This window comes from Vulpes vulpes, chromosome 1, assembly GCF_048418805.1.
Source record: "Vulpes vulpes isolate BD-2025 chromosome 1, VulVul3, whole genome shotgun sequence".
NCBI classification, from domain to species: Eukaryota; Metazoa; Chordata; class Mammalia; order Carnivora; family Canidae; genus Vulpes; species Vulpes vulpes.
In genome coordinates this window covers 59,804,938-59,830,881 of record NC_132780.1, presented here as the reverse complement: position 1 = coordinate 59,830,881, position 25,944 = coordinate 59,804,938, and the positions used below count along the sequence as shown (strand labels likewise).

The 25,944-nt window shown below is 35.7% G+C and overlaps 1 protein-coding gene across 8 annotated transcripts in view; it reads left to right on the top strand.

Moving 5' to 3' along the window:
* Positions 1–25,944, top strand: part of PKIB (cAMP-dependent protein kinase inhibitor beta) — a 202,848-nt gene that overhangs the window by 63,533 nt on the left and 113,371 nt on the right. For all 8 annotated transcript variants that reach the window (XM_072765122.1, XM_026013354.2, XM_072765110.1 and 5 more), the window contains one exon: positions 6,945–7,047. The gene's annotated coding sequence lies outside the window, so the exon portion shown is untranslated. The remainder of the gene's footprint in view (positions 1–6,944; positions 7,048–25,944) is intronic.

Below are 25,944 nucleotides of genomic sequence, written 5' to 3'. Positions count from 1 at the left end.
GGAGCAGTGCTTCAGAAGGACTCATTAGAGACTCCTTCTTTGATCCTCCTATTTTTCCCTTCTGCACTGACAATTCCCTAGCTCTTTCCACAACTATGTAAGTTTTATCTCTTATCCTGAAGCACTCATAGTGACTCTGCTTCTGTGACTGAACCACGCATGACCTCCAAGCTCTTGATTTTCTTCAAATCTTCATAATCTTAAGACAACTAAGTGAATTTTAAGGAATTAGGAAGTTTTTCTGTGCAAGCTTTCTTTCTTGAGAAATTCAATAAATACTATATGTCAGAAAGATTTAGAAAATAAAATTTTGAGTTTTGAAGTAGAGGGTAAGACTAGAAATATATTTATGTTTATTAGGATTTCAAAATTTCAGAAATACATCTTGAACCAACTGCAGCAGAAAATGGAATTTAATGGCTCAAATAACTGAGAAATGCAGGATGTATATATGAGCTTTGGGCATGAATAAATTTAGGTGCTCACACAATGTTATCAAAAGTCTCCCTCTCTCTCTGCACCTCTCAAATCTTCTTTCTTGGGTGGTTTCATCCTCAAAAGCTTTCTAAGTCATGGGATAACTGGGTGGTTCAGGCAATTAAGTGTCCAAGTTTTTATTTCGGCTCAGGTCATGATCTCAGGGTTGTGAGATCGAGCTCTGCATCAGGCTCTGTGCTGGGCGTGGAGCCTGCTTGATATTCGCTCTGTCTCTGTCTCTCTTTCTCTCTGCCTCTTCCCCACCCCCAAAAGCTTTCTAAGTGGTAGCAAAGATGAGCATTGGTTGTTCCAGGCTGATATTTTACCAACTTGCCAATGCCAATGGAATAGGAGTGCTTTTTTCCCAATACATTTTAGCAAAAAATCTTTTTTTAAAAAAGATTTTATTTATCTGAGAGGCAGGGGAGGGGCAGAGGGAGAAGGAGAAGCAGACTCCCCACTGAGCAGGGAGCCTGACATGGGGCTCTATCTCAGGACTCCAAATGTTTAACTGACTGAGCCACCTAGTCACCCCTAGCAAAAATCTTCAAGCTGATTTGGTTGACCTGCCTTGGGTCATGTGCCATCTCTTAAGTTATTGATTCTTTTTAAATTTTTAAAAAGATTTTATTTATTTATTCATGAAAGACACACAGAGAGAGTCAGAGATGTAGGCAGAGGGAGAAGCAGGCTCCCTGTGGGTAGCCCAATGCGACACTTGATCCCAGGAGCTCAGGATCATGACCTGAGCCAAAGGCAGATGCTCAACCACTGAGCCACCCAGGTGCCCCAGTAATTATTGATTCTGATTGTTAATGATAGTGTCAGAATATACTCCTAGACCTGGGGTAGCCCATCCCAATATCATGTTTTGAACATAAAGAGGTCTGTAAGAGGGGTTCTGTTGCCAAGGATGCCTGAGAGGTAAAATCAATACAGCTCTATTATAGAGCATGTAGTTTTCCAGCAAAACACATACACTTTCTTCTAATTGATACACCTCAACATTTATTTTTATACTTACGTTACTCCTATGTAACACAAAACAACTGTTTTATGCACAACAAATACTACATTCATCTCCTGTCTAAAGAGTTAAAATTGGTGTTTTACAGTTATCCTATTACCTCTAGATCAGGATCTTTATTTTGTGCCTGTCAGTCTCAGATATGAGTTCGTATTGTCTGGCAGTCTATGACTAATGATATATTTGTTTAACCACCTACAGCAAATATAATAGACAATGGTGGAGTAAGTAAAGCCTAAATTCAATACAATTCTCATTTGGAAATGGGAAGAGGGAAAAAGTAAATAAACAGTTGTTCTACTCATTAGGGATTCTTACTGACCTGGAAGGACAGTGAATCCCTTGGTCAGGAATCTGCATCATGGTGGATTTTACTTGGGAGTTATCTTCTTGTGGGTACATTTGATATCTATCTTTGGTGGCTGTTGTATGTTAGCAACACACTTCCTATTGAGGTTTTAATGGTGGAGGGAATACTTAGGGGTTAAGTACTTATGAACATTAGCTTACCAGGTTTGGAGTTTTTTTGGAAGGAAAACATCATTAAAACCTTGCTAGGCATCTAGTTCATTTGCATTTGGTTAATGCTATAGACTAGTGACTAGTAAGTGGAAACTGAGATCCTGTTGAATCATAGTTTCAAGAGAAATCTGAGACTGTAGATTCTGTTTCTTAGCAGTAGGCCTCAATGCTCTACCCACCTTCCAACTCTTAAATTAAAGGTTTATAATGGTAAAGAACAATTGGTTGGGATTGGAAGTCATCCCTAATCCTCTCTGTATCTCTAGATTAGGTATGACAGGGGAATTGCTTTCCATGGTCTTTTAATTAAGATAATTGGATTGGAGTTTCTGTCATTTCCACCTGAAAACCTCATACCTAACACCTTCTTCAGGCAGGGGGTAGCAGTTGAGGTTCTTCGGAAGGGCCTAGAGTATCAAATTGTAGCTTTTACTAGATCCTTCTCTTATCCACAATGTTGTTGTCAGACTCCTTGGCTTTCCATGCATTAACTTTTTCTTGGAGTGAAGAATTTAGCTTTTTCAATTTTTAAAGCACAGGGCTTATTTGAATTTCAGCTCTCTTGGATTGTTAGATGTAGCCATAGAGCAAGACTGTGTTTTCTTCCTCTTCTTCTTCCCCCTCTTTCCCCTCTTCCTCTTCTTTTTCCTCTTCTTCCTCCTCCTCCTCCTCCTCTTCTTCTTCTTCTTCTTCTTCCTCTTCTTCTTCTTCTTCTTCTTCTTCTTCTTCTTTCTTCTTCTTCAGTCAATATTAAAGTATTGAGAATTGACTATAATATTCCAGGATCCTGACATATTTTTACCAAGTTCCTTTAAGTTCTAACCTCAGTAGATGCATAACCTGAGTCCTAAGGTATGACAGGTAACAGTTTAACCATCTGCTTTGCTACTGCATAAGCAGATGGACCACATTCTAGCTAGTATGAGGGAAACATTCATTATCCTGCAGCCTATCTCGGCTTGGCCAACTCAACATTTTTAAGATTTGTAAGTAACAACAAGTGATCTCCATATTGGCCAGGATACTTTTATATGAAAATGACAGCGACCTCAATCTAATTATCTTAATTTAAATGAAAAAAAAAAAAAAAAAAAAAAGAAAAGCATGTATTGGTTCACAAACCTGAAAAGGCCAAGGTAAACCTTAGCTTGAGGGGTGGCCAGATCTGAATATCTAAGTACCTTAACACTGTCATAAGAAATCTGTCTCTCTCTCTCCATTTCTAGCTCTGTTTTCCTCCACTCTCAGGCAGACTCTTTTCTGAGCTGACAAAAATGAGCATGGGTGACTCCAAGCTTTCCATTTTCTAGTAGTTTAGCAGTCAGTGGAAGAAGCCATCAGAAGTCCTTGGCTGGCCTAACGTGGGTCACATGCCCAGTTCTTCACCAATCACTGGCTCTCACTTGTTAGGCTTAGGTCTACTACCCACCCTTGAAGATGAGAAGATGAGGAGGTTCTTGAAAATAAAAGAAGAAATCTAGTTACTATAAAAGGGTGCTGGGCAAGCAAACATAACAGATATGTACCACTGTCATAAAGAGCTCCTTTTGGCCAGGAGTCAAAAGAAATCTAGTCTAATCACAGTTCCATCACTTTCTAGCCATTTGGACATTTCTGGAACTTAATTTCCTCATCTGTAAAATAAGGACATTAATACTTAAACTCAATTATTTCATAAAATTTTTGCAACGGCAAGATGAGATTGTATATAGAACCTCAGAAGTTATAGATAGAAAGCACATATGAAAATATTTTTTGGATGATCCTTGTAGCAATACTTACATTGCTTTAAAAACATGTTATTTTTAGCATAAAAATAACTACATAAGCCCAATCCCCAGAACAATTGTGTTATCATTCTTAAATATTACATCTCATCTTTCTTCTTTTTCTTGCTTTCTTTCTCCCTCAAAAATATTTTCTCATATGGCTATATAATCTTCATATTCTCAGCATTAATGGAAAAATTTCATCATCAGACACATAATTTTCCTAATTATTCATTTCTTGTTGGACATTTAAATTATTTATATTTCTTAACATTATGATAACACTGTGATGAACATATATAATATATATAATTATTATAAATATATTATACATAATAATTCTATATTATATATAATTATATTATATATACATATATAAATAATTATATATATAATTATTTCTATGGAGTAGCCCTTAGTACCAGCATTTCTAAGGCTCTTGATATATAGTCAGCTGTCTTTCTAAAGGAATTGTGGCAAATTACATCATTCCTAGCAAGGAACAGAGATATGTTTCACCATGCCCTCTGTAGCTATAGTAGATGCTACAGTCATCTTCCCTCTTTGCCTTGGATTGTACCATTTTGGTGTACTCAGGTGACTTCCAAAGGGTGACATCTGTATTTCTCTGCTTGATTTTGTCCAAGTGTCAAGTCTGCAGGTCAGAAATGCTAGGGAATTAACATACCCCAGGAACAGCTTTTAAATAATAACTGATGGGAGTTAATGAGTAAGTATTCTTTGAGGCATGTATTTTATACCATTATCTGCAGGATGATGCTCCAGTCACCCACCCACTGGTGGTAGCTGGATTCATACACAGTCTTCTATTTCCACATTTTTATTGAGATATAATTGATATATTATAGAATTTTGATAAGTATAAGATGATGATTTGATATAGGAATATATTGCAAAATGATTGCCACAAAAAATTAGTTAACACATCTGTCACCTCACATAGTTACTTTTATGGTATGTATGGTAAAAACCTTTAAGATCTATTCTCTTAGCAATTTTCAAGTATACAAGACAGTATTAACTATAGTCAACATGCTGTACATTAGATTTCCAGAACTTACTCATCTTATAACTGGAAATGTGTACCCTTTGACCCCTTTGCCCATTTCCCCCACCCACTCACCCCTGGCAACCACCAATCTACTCTGTTTTTATGAGTTCAGTTTCTTTAGATTGCACAAATAAATGAGATCACACATTATTTGCCTTGCCCTGTCCTATTTCAATTAGCATAATGCTCTTCAGGTTCATCTATGTTGTCACAAATGGCAGGATTTCCTTCTTTTTTTACGGCTGAATAGTATTTTTTAATCCATTCACTGTTGGACACTTAGGTTGTTTCCATGCTCTGACTATTGTAAATAATGCCACAATGAACACAGGAGTGAAGATATCTCTTTGAGACAGTGATTTCATTTCATTCAGATATATATCCAGCAGTAGGATTGCTAGATCATATGATAGTTCTCTTTTTAATTTATTGAGGAATCTCCCCACTGTTTTCCATAGTGGCTGCACCAGTTCATATAATACACTCCTAATCTGCTCTCTTTTCTTCCCTGTCTTGTTCTTTGTATGATCAGATAAATTACTTACACTTGAAGCTTTATCTCAGAGTCTACTTCTTGGAAGGATCCAAGATAAAACATCAGGACTTAATTTTTAAAATGGCTAACTTAGTAGGAAATCAGTTATTTATTATTTGTATCAACATAGGTAAATCTCAAAACATATTATTAAATGAAAGAAGTAAACTTTAGAGAATTCATAAGTAGGGTAGTACTTGTGAAACAATAGCATATACAAAATAATTTTATGCACACAAAGCAAAGCCGTATATACAAAATTGCATAAATGCAAAATGATATAAAATATGTAACAAAATATATGATAAAAGATTCTTGGGAATGATAAAGCCACAACCAGAATTGAAAAAACCTCTAGAGAGAAGGGAAGGATATGTTACTGGGATGTTTACATAGGCTCAGTAATGTTATTTATTTTTTTAAGCTGTATTTAGCTCTGTGTATTTACATCATTCCATGTGTTTTTTGGTATGTCTAAAATAAGTTAGTATAAAAATGATTATGTAACTTATATTAAAACAAAATATTTGTAAAGAAAATTCACCTAATACTTGAAATGTTCATTTAATAAATCTTTACAACATACAAAAGACAACTAAATTGAGGTCTGATAGAATTAACTTTTATTTTTATTTTTTTTATTTTTTATTTTTTAAATTTATTTATGATAGATAGAGAGAGAGGCAGAGACATAGGCAGAGGGAGAAGCAGGCTCCATGCACCGGGAGCCCGACGTGGGATTCGATCCCGGGTCTCCAGGATCGCGCCCTCGGCCAAAGGCAGGTGCTAAACCGCTGCACCACTCAGGGATCCCTAGAATTAACTTTTAAAAAATGCACATGTTAAGATACTATAATGGTAGATACATGTCATTAAGCAATTGCCGAACCCTTAGGATGTATATCACCAAGAGAGGCCTAATATCAACTATGGTATTTGAGTGATAATGATATGTCAGTATAGGCTCATCATTTATAACAAATGTACCAGTCTGATGGGGAATGTTGGTAACAGAGGAGGCTGAGTATGTGTAGGGGAAGGAGGAATATGGGAAATCTCTGTACTTTCTACTCTGTTTGAACCTGAAACTACTCTAAAAATTTGTCTGCTAAAATGAACCAAAAAATGAGAGAATTTTTCTATGCCAAAAAATTGAAACAAAATTGTCTAAACTAGGAAACTATCACAAATATGAAAGATATGATATCTGTAGTATATAGAGTTTACATGAATCAATCTATAAAACACAAAAGGCTTAAGAGAAAAATGGCAAAAGTATATGAGCATGCATTTCTCCAAGAGGAGACAAAAATGACTGTAAGTCATAAGAAACTAGTTAATCAGTTTTTAGTTAACTTAATAATCAAAGAAAGGATAATAAATAAGAGTTAAAATATTCATCTCTAAAAATGGCAAATGTTTAAAACTTTATTACTTTTAATGCCGATTAGGAAATAGATACATTTTCAGATGTGCTCACGGCATTTTAAAATATTGGTCTCTTTGCCTCAATAATTTGTCTTCTTGAATTTAATTTTAAAGGTCCAATCAAAGCTGTGGTTTTCCTGGTCATAGAGAAGATGTGGCATCAGAAAAATCTTGATTCAAATAGATCCTCTACTTCTTACTGGTTGTGTGACTTAAAGTAAGTTGTTTTTTTATTCCCACTGAATCTATTTCCTCAACTGTAAATATGGATAATTATATCTATCTTATAGAAAATCATGAAGATTAAATAATGTAATTAATAATGTGGTGTAGGGCTGAACATTTAGAGTTATTTGCCTGATAGCTATTTAATGATAGCATTGTTTCTTACAGTAATACATATAATCTTAAAAATTTAGACATTATCCAAAGGACTAATATATAGAAGGATAGGCAAAAATATTATGATACTGTTTTCAAAGAGAACAGTATGTGCCATTAAAGATATTTTATAAACAATGCTGACAATATTGATTTATAAGGATATAGCTAACATATATCATATTGATTTTGTTAATCATATGATACGTTACCTCATGCCTTTTAAAATTAATTTTAATTTGGTTGGCTTTATGTGTAATTAAGCAAATTGAAAACTACCATAAGGAGAGAGAATCAAGGAAATAAATATGACATTTTAAGCACAGTTCTTCTAAAGCCCTTTCTTCTGAATGGTCATTAGTTCTAACTTTAGCAAGTTCACTTCTTCGTGTATTTATTCATCAAACATTAGGCCACATGGTATGTGTCAACAACTGCACCAGGCAAGAGGCACATAAAAATTAAAATGGGGCACCTGGGTGGTTCAGTCGGTTAAGCGTTTACCTTCTTCAGCCCTTCAGCTCAGATCATAATCCCAGGGTCCAGGGATTGAGCCCTGCGTCAAGTTCCTTGCTCAGCAGGAGCCTGCTTCTCTCTCTCCCTCTGCCCCTTACTGTGTGCTTTCTCTCTCTTTCTATCAAATAAATATATAAAATCTTTTTTAAAAATTAAAATAGGATGATCCCTGTCTTCAAGGATCTCACACCTTGATAGAAAGACAATGATTACACTATAACATTACACCATAACCATTGTATAATGGTTTACACTAGAAAGTGCTGTGGGTGCATAAAAGCAGGAGCCACTCATGATTTGATTAGGGCATTTGCCAGGGAAGGAGACAGGGTTGGAGAGACGTCAAAGCAATAAAGTGATGAGATCCTAACTATGGACTTTGAATTTGGGCTTATTTTGTCTATATGTTGTTGTCTTAGGAGTTTATATTATACTACTTTTGAAACATTTGTTGAACAAAGGTGATAAAAATTTGCAGGTTTGTGAACTCATCAAATCTTTCCAGAAAAACAGCACCCATTTGCTGTCAAATATCAATGAAAAAAAGAAATATGGAAACCAGCACTGAGGGAAAATGGAATTGTTCTTTTTTTTTATAAATTTATTTAAAATGCATTAACTGAAGTGAAACAAAAAAGAGCATTGTTGGGGGGGAATATAATCTCTATTGAATTTAGTATAAAGGTGTAAAACTTTGTGGGCACGAATTCTTTTAGGATGGTGTTAAAAGAGAGGAGAAATGTGCTTGATGAGAAATTAACAAATATGCTTGAGTTAGAAGGATATGTGAGTAGTAATAATAAGAGCCAGAAAGATCAATTCTACTTCAAATGCGAGTGAAAGGAGACCAGGGAGGTGGACAAAAATAAAACCAGGCTTCAAGCAAGCCATTTTCAGGGGATTTGGCAACTGAATTAGCACTATGCATGATTCTTCATACTAGCAAGGTTGCTATTTATGTGGGGGAAGAAGGTTAATATAGTTTTTTGACCTCTCTCCCTTGACATCTTTCTAAATCTTGAATTCTGCTTGTTCAAAATGGAACTCACCAATTTCTCATGCAAAATCCATTTTTGTCTGGCCTTACCTGTTACTATCAATTACAACACTGATTTTGTAGTCCTGAGTAGCCAAACTGTTATTTTGTCTTTTCTGTTTCCTATATTCAGTTATATGCCTAGTTGTCCAGGGTCCCTCTGTCCAATGAATCTTTACTTTCTTCCATCTCCAAGGTAACTACCCTAATCTTGGTCTCTGTTACTTCCTGCCCAGGCTCGCAGAGCCTCCCATCTCTTTCCCACAATGCACATGGTTGATGGTATAATCCTCTGCTGGCCTGATCTGATCACATCACTCCACCTGCTCAAACCCCTTCCACAATTTATTACTTCAGAATACAGTCATAATGTACCTACAAGCTACTTTCTCAGGTTTACTCCCAATTATTTCCTTATAGACTTCTTATATTTTAATGAAATTGGACTTTTCACTGATGCACTAACACAACCCCTGCTTTTCCATCTCCATATCTTTGCATTTGTGCTTTCTCTGTGTGGAATATTCTCCTTTTCTCCTTCTAATCCACATGCCCTAAACTATTCTTCAAGAGCCATCTTTAAATCCTCTATGAAGATTTTCCTGGTACATCAAATTCCTTGGAGTTGTTTTCTTGTTTAAATTCTCTTCCTATTATTTTTTGTGCCACATCCTTTACTCTATCTTCTAAGAATGCATAAATTATTTTTTATTTCCTGTACTAGATTATAGCCTTTTCAGAGGAGGGATTTGTGTATTACTCATCTTTTTGGACTCTTTTTTGTTTTTTTTATGATAGTTAGAGAGAGAGAGAGGCAGAGACACAGGCAGAGGGAGAAGCAGGCTCCACGCACCGGGAGCCCGACGTGGGATTCGACCCCGGGTCTCCAGGATCACGCCCTGAGCCAAAGAGAGGCGCCAAACCGCTGCGCCACCCAGGGATCCCGTTTTTGGACTCTTTACATCAGATTAGGCACTCAGTAAATATTTCTTGAAATGAATATTAATAATTAGTAACAAAGTACTATTTATAAAAATATGATGTATTTCATCAATTATTCAAATTTTAAAATTTGAGCCATATCATTTCTTTTTTTTTAAATTTTATTTATTCATGGGAGACACAGAGAGAGAAAGAAGCAGAGACACAGTCAGAGGGAGAAGCAGGCTCCATGCAGGGAGCCTGATGCGGAACTTGATCCCAGGTCTCCAGGATCATACCCTGGGCTGAAGGCAGGCGCTCAACGGCTGAGTCACCCAGGGATCCCATCATTTCTTAATTAAAAGTAGTATACCACAAAATAAGATTTACCTTCTGGTATTTTCTCTGGGGCCCATATATCAAGATCAGGTTGTAAATAATGAATGCTATTGCTGATAATAAAGTGGCAACCTTTCCATAGTTCACCTGGAGGAAATCAGAATTGTTCTTCCACAAGTTATTACCCACATCAAATAAATGATACATGTTGAACACAACCAGACGTTTCTCATTTAGAGAGATTCAAATGCAAAGGAAAGACATCGTGTATAGACTGATAATGCTGTCAACTTTGTCCTGGTATTATTAAAAATCAGCTTTAAAATGCTTTCTATGCAGTAAAATTAATAGTTTTTAGTTTTTATAATACAAAAATATTTGGACTAGTAATGGGTTAAATATAAAATAGTTTTTATAAAATTTCAGCATAAATTTTTATAGTCCAATATATTAAAAGTTTTAAAATTTGTTTTCCCTCTTTGAAAATAGAGGATTTTATGTGAATGCATTTAAATTCAAACACTAAAATCATTTACTTGAAGATTCTTCTATAATCTGAAATGTTTCAAGTGGAATCTAAGCATGGAAAAGCATATTTGTAGTATCTTAAATCATGAATTACAGAAATCAAAGCTTTATAAATTGGAATTTGGTTGATTTTGATGTTAAACTGGGATCTCTGGAAAATGTCTTTGGCAGGTAATGATGTTATTTGTTTTCATCTCTTGGATTAAATGAAGATAATTATTAAGTCTATTGCCTTTAGTATGTTATTTATTAAGTGAATTAGAAATATATTTCTCCTATATCACATTTTTCCTCATTCCCTTTTTCTTTCTTAAGAATTAATTTTCTTTGTTAGCCTGTTAATTGAAGTAAATTGTCTGCCTGGGCAGGGTTTGCCCAGCTTCACACTGTTAGTTAGGTCTCCCTGAATATAAGGGTTTTCATGCTGCTGTGACATTGGCACAGAACTTTCCTGCATCATTATCTGCATGTACTCTGCAAGCAGCAAAGAATATTATTTGGTTTCATATCTTCTTAGTTCCTGGCACATCAGCGTTTTCTTTTTCTTTTTTTTCATTTAAAGATTTTATTTATTTATTCATGAGAGACACAGAGAGAGAGAGAGAATGACAGAGAGAGAGAGAGAAGCAGAGGGAGAAGCAGGCTCCACGTAGGGAGCCTGATGTAGGATTTGATCCCGGGACTCCAGGATCATGCCCTAGGCCAAAGGCAGGCGCCAAACCGCTGAGCCACCCAGGGATCCCCTTCTTCATTTTTTTTCAACTGATTCTAAGTGAACACCCAAAATGAAAAATTAAAGGCTAAATGGAATAGTAAGATTTATCTATTTTTACTGAATTTGGCTCAATATCTTGTCTGACACTACCTGTGGTAAATCTGCTTTACTCCCTTTAGAAAACACATGAATCGTAGCTGATGGAGAAACAATTATTATCAATTCTTGTTGTCTTGGCTACCACTGGGTGGGGGCAGCTGATCTATATTACAGATTCCAGGCTGCCAAATGTCCAGGATTGTCCATTAATCACAGGCTTGAGATACACCTAGGGTCACACTAGAGCCTAAGACCGTTGGAGATCACACAGCCAGGATATCAACTCACTCCTCAAATAGACCTAGTAATATTGTGGAAATACAAATTTAACTACCATAGCACATTGATTTAGAAGAATGGAGCCATTATATAATCCTATCACAATGTTTTCATACAAAAGATGGAATAGACTTTTCAGGTCTGAAGCAGTTTCTTGGCATTGAAATTTAAGATCTCCTGGGAAATGCAGATTTCTGCTTAAAGAATTTCCTCCCCGCCCCCATCAGTCATGTCAGAGTTGTTTTTATTTAAGCATTTCTTTAACAGTGGAAGATATCCCTTTCCATCTTGATGTATGATTGCTAGTTATTATCAAAACCAGGCAATGACCAGAAAAAAACGAACAGAAACGAAGTAATGCAAATTGCTTGGTCAGAAAGCCTCTCAAACACTTAAATAGATTAGGGATGGAGATGCAAGATTGTGCTAAGTGTAAATAACTTGCCAAATAAATGCTGAAAAACAATGACCAAATCTTTAAGATTTCAAGGGTTAAGATTAAAGATTTAAAAGAAATTCATTTTCTTTCTTATGCAAACTTAATCCTCCTTTTAATGCATTTGTTCTTACAATTCTGTGATTTATCCATGTGTGTTTGCATTTTATCATACTTCTGTTTTTCTTCCTTATTATATCTTAATCTCTTTTGTGAATCTTTAATTGTGCCAGATGTCTCTGACTTCTGAGTAAATATTAGTTGATTGAGCCATAAGGATATGTTTGCATGATTGCATCTTTCTGTACGCTACAATTACAAAGTTTTTGTTCTAGCTTTCTGCCTTTATGCAAGAATGGTCTCCATATAGAGTGGGCAGTGGGTGTTAAATGTAAAATATGATGTCATTCTGTATTTAAAAAATGCTTATGCCCTTCTTTTACATATGAACTATACAGATACAGGAACACATGTGTATGTGTATATATGCACACATTTACATATATGAATATATACATATGAACTATGCATATGTATGCATGTGTGGGTGTGTGTATACATATATATATATAGAGAGAGAGAGAGAGAGTGTATGTGTGAGTTTCCTTTCTTTGAGTGTAGAGATTGTCTTTTACACTATGAACCATACAATATATGTTTCATGGTTAATACACAGTAGACGCTAAAAAAAATGTTTGTGCCTCTTGATGCTGGATGAGAGAACTCTGCAATTGTTTATCTTCAGTCACCTCCATAGAACTAATACTATAATAGTTAACATTCTATACAAAAAAAGTGAAAGTCTGTTTTCCAGGTCATCCTTGAGCCTTAATGTGTCTCCCCAGTAAAAATTCTTCAGCAAGCAGAACTTATTAGTTATGCCCCTGAGTTTCTCTTTACTTTCTTCTATTTGCCATGAAAAAAGAGAGGTGAATAAGAGAACCTAAGAGAGGAATCAGGAGATGTGGTTACTGTCGCAACAATTCACCCAGTTGTTGGCTTTGGCTTTCATTCAGGTGCAAATGAGTGGGAATGATTCCAAAGGCCAAAAAGCAGTTTTATATTATAATATATTATTAAACAGATTCTGAATATAAAGTCTGGTGTTTTTTTGCCCTCAAATGTCATTCCTACTAATGTTTGTAAATATGTCTTTCAAAGAAGTTGAAGTGTTACCTGGCTGAAGGGGCTAGACAGAGAAATCTATGACCAGCCATGTTTTCTAACCTGTGTGCCTGGGATGATAGCTGACTTCTTGGAGGTGATGGATGGTATTTGTAGAAGATGCAATATCTTTGTACAGTCTGTGATAAAGACAATGATGGCCATATTAATATATCATTATATATAAATATCTCTAAGAAGAACTGGAACATAGGCTCCACAAGGTCAGAGATTTTCATCTGTTTTGTTTTTACATATCCTAAGACTTCAAGCGGTACTTAACACACAGTAGTTATGAAAGAAATTGTTATTGAATAAAATATTAGAAATCTTGACACCTTATTCTTGCATTTAGTCACCTTTGGTTATGCAGGTTATGTTTTGTTTTCCTGACTCTTCATAATCATCTACTGAGTATTTATACTAAGCAATCTGAACAGATATAAGATATAGAATAGTCTTAGCAATTATGACAGAAAAATACTTGCATCATCAATATTTTCTTTTTGGCTATTTTTCTTGAATAGGTTGATTACATGGGTTGCCATTTGATTTCATTAAATAGTGCACTGTAGAAGTCAAACAAAATAAGCTTTGGTGAGGATTACTTTGAATAAATTAATAGAGTAACAATTTTGAGAATATATTTCAGAAAATTTTATTACTAGCCTTAGAACAGAAATATTAATAGTATCTTCTATATTATGCAGACAACAAACTGTGAGACAAGAGTGCTAATGCACTTCTACGGAAGGACTTACATATTCTTGTAATATTCAATTATTCTTAGAATTGAGAATTTTTATTCTAATAATGACATGAGTGATAAACCAGCATGAAATATATTAAGGATTTGACTCATAATTTATCTTGCAAAATACAATTATTCACAGAGGCTTCCCTGAAATACCTCTTTAACATTTTCTTTTGCTTACCAGATTATTCCATCAAATCTTTGCTGTTATTACTTTAGGATGTTGGTTTAGCACTACACCCCTTCCCACCATTTATTTAACTAAAACACACAGTCACACATGCATGTGCATTCTGCAGTTATAATCCTAAGGTGTCTTTTTAGTTTTGTTCTAGGCACAAACACCAAACCTAATGAACATCATTAATCATGATGCTGATGATATTAATAACAAGAGGAATAATCCATTCTGTATTAGCTTATTTTCACAAACTTAAATTTATTTTTTCAACTTGAGAGGTAAACAGTTCTTTAAGATCCTCTGAAATTAGTGAGAATAGAGCAGAAAGGCCAACTGTTAGGATTATCAGAGTTTCATTTGGATGTAAAATGGATGTTTCCCTGGAATGAAGAGCTAGAGAGTTAGTATTTAAGTGTCTTTGTACTACAGGAGAGTCTAACTTGGGAAGCCACAGAGGAATGGAAAGGAGGGTCTTACCTATTATTCTGGTGGCCTGATACTCTGTCCTACTCTTTTGAAATGTATGAATATATTATATCTGACACTAGGGGGAGTGTCAGCTAAGTTTAAACCTTTCTTAGCTTTTCCACAGCTCACGGAATGTCTTTTGTTAGAGGATTCTTGGAAAGTTTGAGAAACGAGAGAAGAGATGGCAGTCCTGCTGGAATAGATCTAAGAGGCACTGCGATCACCAGTCTTGCCCCTGTCAGACATTAAATTTATGCTTTGAATTATATGTGCTACCTTTACTTGTCCACCTGAGATGAGCTTTTGGATGATGAATATACAACACTCACTCTCATGTACAATGCTGGGCCCAGTACTGGACTTGAAGAGATGAAAGAGGATTTGAGTAGAATTCTTTATAAAGTCTGGTATATAAGGAACCTCTTAGCATACAAAGTGTATATAGAATTGAAGGATCTAATTTTACCTATAGGAGATTATACATCATTAAAAATTATAAATGAGATAAATGACTTTAAAATATAGGTTGACAATAAGTATAAATATGACCTAATTAAAGTGTTTGCCATTCGTCATTAAGAAAATATATTAGGAATGGGAAGAATGTAAGAATGGTTATATGTGGGCAGCCTGGGTGGCACAGCGGTTTAGCGCCGCCTTCAGCCCAGGGACCCGGGATCGAGTCCTATGTCAGGTTCCTTGCATGGAACCTGCTTCTCCCTCTGCCTGTATCTCTGCCTCTCTCTCTCTGTTTCTCTCATGAATAAATCAAATCCTTAAAAAAAAAAAATAAGATTTTAGGGCAATATCCCTACCTTTTTTCCAAATTAATAACATTTTTTTCTTATCTCAGGGGAACAATAAATGCATAAGTTAAATTAAAGCTTACATCTGCAAACCAGGGGTTAAATATGTGTGTACAAAAGTAAAATAGCATTTGGAAATTATAATAAATCCTAGATTAACTCGACCATGGATAGAATTCTAACCGGGTGTTTTATTTTTGCATAAATGAATTTAATAAGTAAATCACATAGCAACAGGTTGGAGGCTTGTGATACACTGATTAACAATCTAGTGGATTTTTCCCCCTAACATTCCACATTTAGAGGAAAGATTAAAAAATATTAGGTAAAAATATCTCCTGTCTTAAATATTAATAACTATACATCACAGATATTTAAGTGTAGTTTTAAGAAGTGAACAGAACCAGGGAACTGTTATATTTACCATATTATTTATTCATGGTCAGAAAAGTGGCCTTAGTCTAAGGATTTTAAAATGGAAGGTTGAGACTAAGTAATGAGCTGTCTGATGGACTTACCATTTTTCCAAAATATTAAATTCAATAAATACCTTAGTTGCCAAGTATTTTGATCAATGAAAGAATATTCATCCAATACAGTGAGGTAAAATATACAAAGAGCAGCAGATGGTCTACTGAATAATTGAATACCTTTCAACTTTACCTGTCTTTCATCGAACTCACCTATCCGACCTATCTTTGCTATTTTTCTATATAAGCAACTGGAAGCCAAATAGTTGGTTAAAGCTGAAAGTGTCCATACATTATTTAATTTCCTCCCTCTCTCATAGCTAAAGAAAGTTAAGTCTATACAAGTGGAATTAAATTATGTAAGTACCACGCTGCAAGTTTCTAAAACTTAATTTCTTAACTTTTAGTCCAGTGTTCTTTCCCTGCTATTATCCTACTTCCCTCAAACAATTTATTTTTTTTTTTAAGATTTTTATTTATTCATGAGAGACACACAGAGAGAGAAAGAGAGAGGCAGAGACACAGAGGGAGAAGCAGGCTCCATGCAGATTGCCCTACGTGGGTCTCAATCCTGGCATTCCGGGATCACGCCCTGAGCCAAAGGCAGCTGCTCAGCCGCTGAGTTACCCAGGTGTCCCTCCCTCAAACAATTTCTTACAAAATGTTAAAGTTGGGCAAAAATATATTTTCTTGAATTATCCAGAATAGTGATTCCTAATGTTTTTTGGAGTTGTTACTTCCTTATGATGTTAATCACGCAGAGTCCTTGAAAAATACATTTATAACCTGTTTCTCTTCCTCTTTGTTTCCCTTTTCTTTGTTTAAAGAAGACACACTTCGAACTGTGAAATACTTCCAATGGCAGGTAAATTCCAGCAATTAGTAGCATGTCTGGTCCATGATAAATGTTCTCTGAACTGAATTAAGCTTAACCAAGTTGATGTAATCAACAAATGGTTAGTGAAATCATGCTGTGAAGTCCCTTACTCAGAGAATGTTTCAATTTCCCAGTTTGTGTGGGTAGACACTATGTTGAAAATAAACTGATCTATTTAACCAAGGATGGCATTGGCAAACAGGAACTTACCTTTTTTTCCTACTTAGCTTTTTCATTATTTGTGTTGTAATTGTTAGATGTGATCTTGATATGTCATATGTTTTCCTCATTTTAGTATAGCCCTACCTTATCATAATTTACTTTTGGCTGTCTTCTCAGCAGACTGATAATTCAGTGTCAGTATTTACTTTACACCGTCTATTGTGATTCATCTTTTTTGTGTCCTCAGATAGTCCTTTTGCCTTTGAAGCTACTGTGACTTCAAAGAAAGCTTAAATAAATGAAGCGATGTATATAGGCTCAGTGCTAAAGGAGAGGAATCCTAAAAACCTGGATAAAAAGTGGTTGTATTTTTCTTTTTCATTTTTTGTAAGTATTCAAATGCTAAGTCTCCTCTTGAGGAAGCCCTTCCCCCATATTTCCCCTTCTTGACCCCCCCCCTTTTAATTCAGTATGTGTGTGCATGCTATGTGCAATTTACAATATAGCAGATGGGAGGACTTGTATTTAGGAGAACGATCCAGCAGATGGGCCTTAAGATGAATTTGGGCAGCTACAAATCTAGCGAATACAAGAAACAGCCCCAGAACTCCACGTCCCAGTATTGGCCACAGCCCAGTATTGGAAATTACCGCTTTGGGGATACTGGAAACATGTAAGCACCTGTTAGAACCAATCTTATGCCCCCACCTGAGTGGGGTGGTTGGAGAGGGCAATAACTTTACCCCAAACTTTATTGTTTGCAGATAGAGTGTACCAAGCAGTTGCTTCATTCGGACAAATAAAGCGAACTAAATAAATGAGTGTTTATCTTTTATACTTTTATACTTTTTCTTTTGGAAAGCATACATTTTGTGGCCCACATAAATTTGTTTAAGGAATACCTATCTGTTTATACATTGTTTTGTTTCCTGGTTTTATTTATTTTTCTGTCCTTATGGAAACACTGTAGATTCTTACATATGCCTTGTTTGTATTTGTTGAATGAATGAATAAAGAAGAACAGAAATATGCCAAGTAGATCTGGAACATTTCTCAGAAATAAATCATCTAATCCCATCGCCTAGTACTATAAGTGAGAATATGGAAGTCTGGAGAGGCTGCACAACTTGTAATTAGCAGAAGGAGTGGTTACCATCCATTTCCTTTGATTCCCACTGCATTATGTTTTCCATTGCAAAAATACAACTGCTAAATTACTAGACTTTTTATAACTGTTGACTCCAGTATTGAGGAGGTTCTTCCTTTCATGCCTGAGCCTTTATGATCCTAATATAATTTCTGACCACAGAAATATCTTAAAGACATAGCTAGAAATCCTATTTTTATCTACCATAGAATATGTGTATACAAGGATTCATAAAAATGTGTGTTTATCCCAGTAGTGTTTATAATGATAAAATCCTGGAAAGAACCTCAATGTTTCTGTGTGGGTAGTGGTTCAATGAGTCTTAATACTTTTATTCTATGAAATAAGATTGTTACTGAGCAACAGTTAAAAAGAATGAGTCATACCTGTGTTTGGTAATAGCAACAGAATTCTAAGACATTGTACAATAAAAACATAAAAATTGCAGAGTATCTACAGTATGTAAAACACATAGACATGTAAAAAACAATATATAAAGCAATTCTAGATCTATATGACATGTATATGGAAGTACTAAGAAAAGTTGGAAAAAATATGTTAAATTTCTGATAGAAATAGTTACCTATGGGGAAGGTAGGGCTAAAAGTTGAAGGTGGCTTTCAAAGGTGGCTTGATTTCATCTCCATGTTTAATTTGTAAAAAAACAGAATGTATTCATGAGTTATTTGTGAGTATAAGAAAAGTTTCAATACGCCTCTATTTTGACATCAGCTTACACTAGGTACTGAGAGAGAATATGCAGATACGCAAGAAGAGGTTGTCATTCTGGGCCACCAATGTTCTATGAAAGAGATAAATGAGTTATTGATATCTAATTGTTATAGGAAATGAAGAAAATTATGAAGAACAAGGAGCAGTAGTGAAAAAATAGTGAAACTGATAATATTTTTGTCAACGGATTTAATTTCATTAATAATAAACCAATTTTTTCAAGTCTGGATAAGTGATACTCAAGTATTCACTACATCCTATTCTCTGAAAATGATCATAATTTTCAGAGTTTGGCTATTCTGAAATATTTTATCTTTTGTTACTTCGGCACTTAATTATTACCTATGTTTTGACATCAATGGAAATCAGAAGAAATGAGTAAAAATCAGGATCAGGAGAAAAAAGGGGAGGATATTTAAACATATATTTAGAGAAGAAACAGTGAAATGTATAAAAATGATAAATTAATGGTAAGGAAGAATGGTATCCAATTAAAATGTTTATCTTTCTGGGATCTGAGCTGCTTGCTAGGAAATATGGTGTCATCTTAAAGCGTTATTCAGGGAGAAAGAGCTTCATGAATCACTATTTTACATCAAAGATGATTCACAACAAAGCTTTGTGAGGTTTGTTTATGGGAAATTATGTAGTAAGGAGGTGAAGATCACTGGCCTAATGTGTAGGCATATCTAAGTTTTGAAACGTGATTGTGCCACTTACAGGTTGTAAGATCTGTGTAAGCTATTTAATCTATCTGTGCCTCAGTTTATTCTTTTGTTAAAGGCAATGATACTGCATACTTCGCCTGCTGTTTTAAGGAGGTAATAAGTGATGTAATGAAAAAAAATGCACTTCACTTAGTAGTACTCAGTAAGCTGGAGAAGAATTCCATTTTTTTCCCTCCTGTAGAAGTCTATAAATGTAGGCAGACCGTAAAATGATACCTTTTTATCAGTGTTCTACCAAGAAAGTGTAGATTATTTAGCACGTTAGTGCATTTGATGAATATAGACACATATCATGTATATGATAGCTTAAACCCAGTGGCAAGCTCTTCAGGATTTTCACAAGGACAGAACAATTAGCCGTTTTTCTTGGTGTCATGTGGCCAAAGGGGAAGGGAGAGGCTGGAGATCAAAGTGATGGTGGGGAGATGGAGCTGCGCAGTTTCTGCCCACAGGGCTGTCCTCTGCACAGAGATGATAACTGACTTCAGTTGACAAGGATTAGGGGAGTAGATTGGGGTAGATTAAAGCATGGAGAGTATACGCCAGTGCTAAAGTACTTCACAGCTGCATGGTGGTTCCTTTAGAATCGACCCTTCCCTTCATGGGCATATCTATCACAAGCTTTACTTCAAGAAAAACAACAACAACAACAACAACAACAGAAAAACAAAAAACATGGATCTCAACCGTGTGAGCAGGTTATGGTTTATCCAATTGATCCCTAACTTTAGGGGTAACTAAAGTGGGTGGGAAATTCCACATGCTCCAGTTTTCCTTGTTAAGTAATTATATAGTTAGGGAGGTCTTTCATCTAATTTCTATTACTCTTCTTCTCCTTCAACAGACTGATTTCTCCTTCTTCCTTTACTAGAAATGAAAAATACCCATTTACTGTCTGTAGAATAACTTCTCATAGATCTGAACTTACTCAAATTCGACTTTCAAGGTAGTATTTGAGACACAAGTCAAGAACACAGCAGCATTCTGTTTCTGGTCTTAATATCAACATTGTCATGGAATAAGCCAAAACAAATGTACATGAAAACTATTAGTTCTCAAAGTGTCTTCATCTAAGGAAAGACTATTTGTATTGAGTAAAAAGCACTTTATTTCCAAAATACCAGTTGTTTCATGGATACCTAACCAGAGGGTTTTGACGAGGTAAGTATGACTTCATCAAATATCAGGAATTCAAAGTTTTTCATTTTTTAAAAAACTAAACCAGATCTTTGTTCTTATCAACTTACCTTTATTCAGGATTTAGCCAACAGGATTTAGTTTTTTTTGGTGTATATTAGACTTTATTCAACATTAGAATGACATGAAACCAAATATAGCATCTTTCATTTACTGTAGAAATATGACTCTTCAGGTAAAAGTCTGGTTCAAAAAATTGATCATCTGTATAGAAGGTTTTAAAAAGCAAAATGAACTATGTGGTTATTAATATCTTCAACTGAGATTCTATACATGGGATTGCAAATGCTAATTGGTGATATATTCTGTTTTGCTTCCCTTTTTTTACTTAATTTCCAGGAAGTGAAGAGCCAGATTTAATGTCTAATCTTAATAAACACAGGCCAGGTGGTTGATATATTTATTTCATTCCTTTTATCCATTTTTAAAAATAAATCTAGTTTAACAGTTTTATTTTATATAGTGATATTTTACTTTATTTTTTTAAAAGATTTATTTATTTGAGAGAGAGAGAGGATGCGAACACATGCATGCAGGAAGAGGAGGGACAGAGGGAGAGAATCTTCAAGCAGACTTCCTGCTGAGCGCAGAGCCTGCTGCAGGGCTTGATACCACCAAGATCACCACCTTAGTGGAAACCAAGAGTGGGAGGCTTAACCAACTGAACTACTATGCAGGCACACCACAGAGGTATTTTATAGTAATAAGTTCTTTTTGGAAGTTGGCAGGTTCAGCTATATAGAGGATAAAAAATAAGGTCTGCAATTTCTTATTGCAAATTACTTCCCTTTATTTTTATTTTTTTTAAATATTTTATTGATTTATTAATGAGAGACACACACACAGAGAGAGAGAGAGGAACAGACACAGGCAGAGAGAGAAGCAGGCTCCATGAAGGGAGCCTGACATGGGACTTGATCCTGGGTCTCCAGGATCAGGCCCTGACTGAAGGTGGCACTAAACCGCTGAGCCATCCAGGCTGCCCCTTTAAATAACAGGAGATGATCTAGAATAGGAGGACTAAATATCCTCTAGAATATCTTCTTGATCTAAATTCCTATTATTATGATTGGGTTTTTGAACAACTTATCCAACCTTTCTATCAGAACAATGAAATTGATTTTATTTTAAATTAGGGGCTTGCATAAGTTCTGGAAAATTCTAATCATTAAAAGAATCATGAAGTAATCGCATTTTAAATAATGTATAGTCATATGCAGTGTCCTGCAGTTCAGAATCAAGAGATCTGGGACATGTTTTCAGGAAAGAAAGATCCTTGCTTTCTTGAATGATTTTCCATAATACCTCACTCATGCACCTGAACCTTTGCCTGTAAGTTTCATTTGTCACCACAGAAACTGAATTCAACACAAGGATTACTGTACAATGGTGAGAGAAAAGAAAAATATAGTTTATCTTTTTTTAAGATTTTATTTATTTATTCATGAGAGACACACAGAGAGAGAGAGGCAGAGACACAGGCCGAGGGAGAAGCAGGCTTCATGCAGGGAGCCCGACATGGGACCCAATCCCAGGTCTCCAGGATCACGCCCTGGGCTGAAGGCAGCGCTAAACTGCTGAGCCACCCAGGCTGCCCAAAATATAGTTTATCTAGAGTAAAACCTTGAGTTTAGGCACTGAGTTAGGGATGCAAGGTGATGTGCAGCAGTGCTTCTCAAGCTTTAATGTGTGTACAGATCATTTGGGGTCTTGTTAAGTGCATACTGTGACTTGTCAGGTCTAGGGTGATGTCTGAGATCCTGCATTTCTAACAAGCTTCCTGCTAGTGTGAATTCTACTGGTCTGGGAATCTTGCATAATAGTGGTGTACATAACTCTGATAGTTAGGATCAAGTAAGATTGGTATTTTTTATTTCAAATCTAAGAATGTGGGACACGTGGGTGGCTCAGTGGTTGAGTGTCTGCCTTTGGCTCAGGACATGATCCTGGGGTCCTGGGATTGAGTCCGTATCAGGCTACCTACAGGGAGCCTGCTTCTCCCTCTGCCTGTGTCTCTGCCTCTCTCTGTGTGTCTCTCATGAATAAATAAATAAAATCTTAAAAAAAAAAAAAAAAAGAAATCTCAGAATGTTTGGAGGTCACCTTCTGTCATCAACCTTCACAGACTAAAATCATCATTGATGGTAAAGGTACGTCCTGCCAAACTAACATTTTCAGCCAAAAATTGTCCCTTTATTGAGGGGCTTTATTTGCTGGAATGGAATTAAATATTTTTTTAAAAAGATTTTATTTATTTATTTGCGATAGAGTGAGAGAGACAGAACATGAGACAGGAGGCAGAGGGAGAGGGCAAAGCAGGTTCCCCACTGAGCAGGGAGCCGGGCGTGGGACTGGATCCCAGGACCCTGGGATCATGACCTGAGCTGAAGGCAGATACTTAGCCAACTGAGCTACCCAGTTGCCCCTGGAATTAACAATTTGCTAACACATTAGGCCAAATGTGTCTATGGATCTGCACACATGGGTTTTGGGGTAAATACAGAATTCTTTCAAGTATCTGTGCTATTTAATTTTCTTTATTTTGAATGCGTGATATGGTTTGATATGAACCAGGAGAAATGATGGGAGAAGATTTGGATTTAGCAAGTTTATTTGTTTTTACTTTTCAAATACAGCAGAAATTTGTAGAAGCTGCTTTTATATAACCATCATAGAGATGTTTTGGGGGAAAATGGGGATATTTATTAATAAAAACCCAGTAGGTCATTCAGTTAATGTGAAAGCTGAGAATATTATCACTGTTATATTGAGAAATAATTTTTATTTTCCACCTTCCTTGATATACATCATCAATGTTGCTATTGCAAGTGACTTTATCAGATGATTTCCAGAGCATGAGTTGGAATCAGCTCCCTTTTTGGTAATAATTTATAAATAGGTAACATTCACAATTATCACAGGCAATATGGATAGAATTTCAATAATAATCCTAGTTAAGACTCTTCTTTTTTTAAAGATTTTATTTATTCATGAGAGACACACAGAGAGAGGCAGACACAGGCAGAGGGAGAAGTAAACTCCCTGCGGGGAGCCCGATGCAGGACTCGATCCCAGAACTCTGGGATCACGACCTGAGCCGAAGGCAGATGCTCAAGCACTAAGCCACCCAGGTGCCCCAAGACTGTCTTTGTTTTAATATAATGTAGAAAAAAAGTTTAGAGAGGAATGTCAATGCCCATTACCACTTTATATGAAAACAGGCATAAAAAATTAAGGCCAGAGAAGTTGTCACAAATAGAGCTGAGAAGAGAACTGTCATCTTTGAATCATGTCCTTCACTAAATTCTCCAGGTAAATTTTTCTCTGAGTAACATGTAAGTGAACAGAATGTCTCCTTTCTCTTTAATATTTATTGCATTCAATCTAAAACATTTATAAAAAGTCCATTTTGTGCAGTGAACTATTACTAAGTATTTTATGGAAAGGATTTATATGAAAAAAACAAAGCAAAAACTAAAACTAAAAAGTAAAACCAAATTACTGGACAGCCCTGGTGGCTCAGCAGTTTAGCACCGCCTACAGTCTGGGGTCTGATCCTGGAGTCCCGAGATCGAGTCCCATGTCAGGCTCCCTGCATGGAGCCTGTTTCTCCCTCTGCCTGTATCTCTTCCTCTCTCTGTGTCTCTGTCTCTCATGAATAAATAAGTAAAATCTTAAAAAAAAAAAAAAACACAATTACTAAATGGACTTCTGCTTCTAGTGAAGATGGGGTAATAATAGGGGCCAGATTTACCCTCCTGTCTGAAACAACTATAAAAACAGACAAAACATATGGGGCAATGTTTTCAGATATTGAACAACAGGCAGCACAGGACAGTGATCCCTGAGAAAGAGGAAACAAACGAGGTAAAGCACTATGATTGCCTCAGCTCAGTGCCTGAAGAGAATATCTTGATAATAGTTCATGGAGAGGGAACCCAGGCTAAGTCTGGTCTCTCAGAGTTGAAGAGATGAAACTGGTCACCTGGGGAGCCAGAGCATCTTTAGAGATTGCAAGGCAGAGTCCCTGCACAGAGAGAACTTCACAGACCAAGAACTCCTGAAATCTCCAGAAGATACCCTCAAGTCTTCAGTTGGGTACAAATCAGTTTATGCATGTAAAGACACAAGAGCCATTCAAAGAAACACAAAGCTCAAACAGCAAAATAAGCCCTAAAGAAATGTCTCTAATCCTGCTTTATAAAACTTAATGGAGAGACTCAAAAGGATAAACTCTTCCCAAGTAACTTAACTATGGCTGAGAACAAAATTCAAGAATTTTAATAGGAACGCAAAACTATCCATCACCCACCCCACAAGGCAAAATCACAATGTCTGGCATCTAATAGGAAATTACCACACATGTAAAGAAGCAGGGAAATACGACTTCAAGTGAAGAGAAAAAGCCATCAATTGAATATAGAAGCAGGTTCCCGGGGTCCGGCTCCCACATTTACCAATCCAAAACTGGATTGGTATTAGTATTCCAGTATTTGGATTGGTATTCCAAAACTAATGGAATTAGTAGGTGATGACATGATAGAAGCTATTGTAGCTATATCCCATATAAAGGAAAGATGGAGCACAGTAAGTAAAGACATGAAAGATATGTAAAAAATCTAAATCAAATTTCTAGAGATATAAAATACGTTATCTGAGGTGATATAGACACTTGTATAGAACTCACAACACATTAAACACTACAGAGTAAAACAAATCAGTGAGATTCAAGACAGCAAAAGGACTATTCAAAATAAAACACGGAGAGGAAAAAGACCAAAAACAAATGAACGGAGCCTCTGTGATCTGTGGAAAAACTTTAAGTAGCTTAAGCATATGTGTTAATTGAAATCCTCAAGGGGTGGGGGCGGAAAAATTATTTGAAGAAATGATTGAAATGTTTCTAACCCAAGACATGCAATGGACCTCAGGTGTATGAAACACAGAGAAACCTACACTACAGACCTCATAATAAAATTGTTTAAATTACTGGCAAAGAGAATATCTTAAAAACAGAATAAAAAACATATTTGTATACAGGACAAAGTATAACAATTTTTAAAAAGTATTGGGAAAAATTTCTGTCAACCAATATAGAATTTTATATCAAAATTTTCCTTATTACTTAAGAAAAGGAATCTTCATTAAATATCTTGGAATCAGGGGATCCCTGGGTGG